The sequence below is a fragment of the Thalassophryne amazonica genome, chromosome 18 (genome assembly GCF_902500255.1).
Source record: "Thalassophryne amazonica chromosome 18, fThaAma1.1, whole genome shotgun sequence".
Taxonomy (NCBI): domain Eukaryota; kingdom Metazoa; phylum Chordata; class Actinopteri; order Batrachoidiformes; family Batrachoididae; genus Thalassophryne; species Thalassophryne amazonica.
The window spans coordinates 30,813,060-30,819,059 of NC_047120.1; the positions used below are offsets into that span (position 1 = coordinate 30,813,060).

General features: G+C 37.0%; 1 pseudogene; it reads right to left on the reverse strand.

Annotated features, from left to right (window-relative positions):
• Window positions 1–6,000, reverse strand: part of LOC117530561 — a 32,202-nt pseudogene that overhangs the window by 26,094 nt on the left and 108 nt on the right.

Consider the following 6,000-nt stretch of genomic DNA (forward strand, 5'->3'; position numbering starts at 1 on the left):
TGGGCATTACAGGCAGAATTTCTTCTATTACAGCTCAATCTCTTGAGGAAGTTAAATATTAAAGAGAACAATATGATGACAGCTTCTGGATGGAGGGGGCCTCGGATCTTCAGCGCACTTTAAAAGAACCGGGTGTGCACCTGATAGCTGAGGATAATGTCCATCATCGCACCATGACCTGATTCGGTTTCATCATCGCCCATTGGAGGCCCATAAAGAACCTAACGTACGGGCCGATCACAGCACGGGAGCTCAGTGCCGGACAAGCTGCCATATGGATTATTTTATACACAACAAGAAGCAGCTCACTGGAAAACGTCTCAGTTCTTGAGGGAATATGAAAAATGCATTGGCACCTTTGTCTTGATCATTTATGTTATGTTCCTTATATTAGTCTAATTCTAATATTTGTAGTCCATAAGTATTCAGACAGTGATGATTTGTGTCATTTTGCCTTTGTACATCATTACAGTGAGGTTAAAATGACACAATAGAGACTTTCAGCTTTAATTAAAGTGGTTTAACGTTAACCATTTAGTAATTAAAGCTGTTTTCATGCGCAGTTCCTTCATTTTCAGAGGCCATAATTAATTGAACAAACTAAAAATAAGGTTATTGTTGATACAGATAATCTGTTTTATAGCCAGTTTTCTTTAGACAAGTTAGAGGATGGATATATAAACATTTCCAAGTCACTGAGCATATGTTAGACTTTAATTAAATTAAATTAATCATTAGGAAATACTAACAGTATGGTACTCTGTGGTACATCTCTTTGGAGTGGGCAGTTCTCAAACACTGAGTGACAGTGCAAGAGGAGACAAGTGAGGGAAGCCACCAGTACACCCATGATTTCATTTAGCTTGTTGAACAGAATAATTTACAATAATTGTCTTATTTCACTATGCAACATTTGATGCACCAGTCTGATCTTCTTTCTACAGAATGTTGACAGAATCTAAATTCATGAACTCAAAACAATCCATATCAAGCAGGTGTACTACTACTATATTTACTGATGAAAGTACAGAAGTGTCACTTGTTGGATTTCTGAGTGATGTATAGTTGACAAAAAAGTGAATATTAAATATATTTATAATGAGACATTTTGTGCTTTAGGAACTCCTACTACCCATATACATGTTACACAAAATAACACTACCATTTTTTTTTTTACTGTAAGCAGCAGAAGGTGGCAGTACTGCACCATGGTTGCCAGCCACTGTAAAGCAAGAAGAAGAAGAAGAAGAAGATCTGAATGAGGATGTAGTTTTTTTTTTTTGTTTTTTTTTGCAAATGAGTGAAATTAATAACACATGATCTCAAACTGAAAGTCCATACTCTCAACTAAAGATAGGGAACAACCATCATACAACTCATCAGTACCTTGTGGGACAGCCAGTGGTGCAACAGAGGAGGACGGTGAGGCTAAGGTAAGACAACCTGTATAATAACTTCAAAAATGCATAGTCATTTAAAAAGTTTACATTTAGTGTGAAAGATATTTAGCTCTGTGTTAATGTTTTTGTCTGTTTGGTGGTGACAAGAAACAGTTTTCTGTTGAGTTCTTTGTGCCAAGTGCAGTAATGTTAATTGGCCCGTTATCTTCTGATTGCTAACATGGCCTTTGTGTTATAAATAAATAATGGTCCAGTTAAATGAATTTTACTTTTTGTTGCATGAAGGGGTAGTACCATGTTTCAAAACTCAATGCAAATACACAAAATTAAATAATACTGTTCATGACCGCATGGTGCTGTTGCCTGTGTTTGCTCTAAACTGGAGAGTGCTGATTGTGTTTATGTCGATTGGTGTCTATTTGAGTGTGATATTACTTAGAAATCAGCTACTTTGAGTGATAAATAACATCACCCACAAATCTGAGGGAACAACGAAGTATGTGACAAATGACAAAGTTGGGCGTAGGAATAATTTTTCCCAAAATTAAATGAACATTTCAAGCAGAAATATAAAAAAGTATTGACTCAACAAGCTTTTTTTTAATCGCTTAAAATGCAGGTGCAGCTGCTTCGTAGGCCATAAAGCCGGTCGGACCAGGAATTATCCAGGTTGAAGCATTAATGGACACAAGTTCCACAAAAAACCCACAGTCAGGATCTGGCTGTCTTCACATCTCCGTGTCTGGAAAACCTATTCCCAAAACAAGGTAATGTGCTCCCCCGCTCACTCTGCACTGGAATATAGTGTGACACAGTAGTTGTTCTCACATTAGGAAACATCAGGCAGATCATCCTTTAACCGTGACCTTTGTCATGGTCGTGGTTTTACACTCTGCTGGAGAGCACCCAAAAAAAAAGGGGTTCAGCCAAAGTTTCAAATATTTAAACTATTTATTTTTTAAAAATCAATAAATATAAATAATATAAATATAGTGTTTTAATCATAGTGGAGATGTTCAGGTGTTCCTCATTTGAGCATTATGTGAACACACTGAAAAAGTTTCTCATAAATTGTACAATAAATCTGCAGCCACTCATCACCTGCATGAAATTCCAAACCAGGAGCTTATGAGAACAATATCCAGGCTTCATGGAACATCAATTTTGATGTGCAGTGCAGCAGAACAAATATCTGGCCAGTATGTAATCATGTTAGCTCGGCTCAGGGGCCACGTTCAGTCTCACACATGATAATAACAGTGCGCACACTAAAATGCACAACGGTGTCTCTTTCGGCTCAGCGTCTGAGAATGATTAGAACAAAAATTTAATTCACCCTGTACGTATTTTTGTGAGGAGCCTCACATTGCTCTGGCAGTTACTGTCACTGATTAATTGAATATTTTGTCGATTAAATGGCAGAAAGTACAACAAAGAGACCAGAATGTAAAGACAGATCCTCCTCACGTTGTGCAAAACTGGAAAATGTTCATTACCTCCATCAACTGACAAAGGAGGGCGGAGCTTTATGTGATCACCACGTCTGTCTCTCTGGTTCATACCTCATGAAGTGTTTGTTGACTTTTGGTGGTGATTCAATTATGCCTCACAATTTTTCCTTTTATCTTAAAGACAAGCAGGTGTGGCCTTGGTGGGCGCCATCCTCACAGTTTGGAAGTGTAACAAGTTTGTTCCAAGCTCCATGTACAGTAGTGTTCAGAATAATAGTAGTGCTATGTGACTAAAAAGATTAATCCAGGTTTTGAGTATATTTCTTATTGTTACATGGGAAACAAGGTACCAGTAGATTCAGTAGATTCTCACAAATCCAACAAGACCAAGCATTCATGATATGCACACTCTTAAGGCTATGAAATTGGGCTATTAGTAAAAAAAAAAGTAGAAAAGGGGGTGTTCACAATAATAGTAGTGTGGCATTCAGTCAGTGAGTTCATCACTTTTGTGGAACAAACAGGTGTGAATTAGGTGTCCCCTATGTAAGGATGAAGCCAGCACCTGTTAAACATGCTTTTCTCTTTGAAAGCCTGAGGAAAATGGGATGTTCAAGACATTGTTCAGAAGAACAGCGTAGTTTGATTAAAAAGTTGATTGGAGAGGGGAAAACTTATACGCAGGTGCAAAAAATTATAGGCTCTTCATCTACAATGATCTCCAATGCTTTAAAATGGACAAAAAAAAAAAAAAAAAACAGAGACGCGTGGAAGAAAACGGAAAGCAACCATCAAAATGGATAGAAGAATAACCAGAATGGCAAAGGCTCACCCACTGATCAGCTCCAGGATGATCAAAGACAGTCTGGAGTTACCTGTAAGTGCTGTGACAGTTAGAAGACACCTGTGTGAAGCAAATTTATTTGCAAGAATCCCCCACAAAGTTCCTCTGTTAAATAAAAGACGTGCAGAAGAGGTTACAATTTGCCAAAGAACACATCAACTGGCCTAAAGAGAAATGGAGGAATATTTTGTGGACTGATGAGAGTAAAATTGTTCTTTTTGGGTCCAAGGGCCGCAGACAGTTTGTGAGACGACCCCCAAACTCTGAATTCAAGCCACAGTTCACAGTGAAGACAGTGAAGCATGGTGGTGCAAGCATCATGATATGGGCATGTTTCTCCTACTATGGTGTTGGGCCTATATATCGCATACCAGGTATCATGGATCAGTTTGGATATGTCAAAATACTTGAAGAGGTCATGTTGCCTTATGCTGAAGAAGACATGCCCTTGAAATGGGTGTTTCAACAAGACAATGACCCCAAGCACACTAGTAAACGGGCAAAATCTTGGTTCCAAACCAACAAAATTAATGCCTTGCAGATGTGAAGAAATCATGAAAAACTGTGGTTATACAACTAAATACTAGTTTAGTGATTCACAGGATTGCTAAAAAAGCAGATTGAACATAATAGTTTTAATTTTGTAGCGTCAACAGCAGATGCTACTATTATTGTGAACATCCCCTTTTCTACTTTTTTTTTTTTTTTTAATAATAGCCCAGTTTCATAGCCTTAAGAGTGTGCATATCATGAATGCTTGGTCTTGTTGGATTTGTGAGAATCTACTGAATCTACTGGTACCTTGTTTCCCATGTAACAATAAGAAATATACTCAAAACCTGGATTAATCTTTTTAGTCACATAGCACTACTATTATTCTGAACACTACTGTAACTTCACATGTGCTCCCAGTTTCCATCATGCATGTGATGATAAGATTGGCTCATCAGCTGATAATGATAAAAAGCCATTTCAACCTATGATATTTGATTTAAAGCAATTTAAAATACATTTCAAGCTATTTAAAATGTGTTTATGTCAGTCTGTCCTTGGTGCACAAGTTTTCTTCAACAGGAGATATTCCAGATAAAACAGAAAAGGAGTAAATTCTCACATCAGAAGAAACGAAAAAGTCTGTATTTGAATATTTTGCTTTTTTTCCTTGGTAAATAGGCATTTGATTAATTTCTTATCAAAATTGTTCAGACATCATTATTATTATTATTATTATTATTGTATTTAATATCACTAAGGCAAAGCCTTGGACTGAACATCAACGTAGGCTGATGTAAATATATTGTGTTGATTGTATGTGATACACCATAGGTCAAAATTTCTTGGGTGTATGAAGGTCTTGAGATGAAGGTACTTAAACTGACAATTTGTTAATAATAAATTATTGTTGGGTTTAATGGTACATACAAGCGGGTTTATTAAAGGTATTCATGAAAATATCATTGCTAAGGAGAACGTTAACAACAGAAACCTCTGTATTCTCAAGATTGATAGATTTATTGAATGATCAATATAATTTACAACAACAGTAAATAATATGTTTATGTTGCTGACACTAATAACTGAAGCGCCTCACCATCTCACCATGTCATTTAGGTCCTTCAGACGTTTTTTCAGTAAAAGGTTCTGGGGAGCATTAGCATGGCTAAAACCCTTCAGCCCCAACCAGGGCCCTCTTGAGCCCCAACACTTTAAGCATACAAAACACGCATACAATAAAGTTAAAACACCACATCAAAACAAAACATGTCATAGCACCACTAGTATAGATATTAGAAGCCAGCTTAATTTTCTTTTTTTTTTTTTTGCTTAGATTTAAATATTTTGGGCACTACCCACTGCTTATTTTGAAATCCAAGACACATTTTCAGTCTATTGACTCAGCCACACATATGGTCTGTGAGGTCTTAGCAAGGTGCTTAGCAATGCTGGTGAGTGATCTGATGCATAAGAACACCGGAAGTGACATTTCACAACCAAATCTTTTTTGTTTTTTTGTTTGTTTATTGTTTTGCCGCGACCAAATCAATTGTTCCCCAATGCTATTTTAGATCACATCATGTGACCTTCGGTTCAAGGGGTTGTAAGGTAGATAAGGTGGACACTGATCTGATGAGGAAACAAACTGGAAGTGACGTTCTGTAATCTGATGTGGAAGGAAACCAGAAGTGACGTCGCTGCGACCAGGTTCTCATGCCCGATGACACGGATGGCAAAAATTTATTATTAAATGATATTGAAATTGAAACTGTAACTAATACAAAATGTCTTGGTGTTGTTATTGATGATA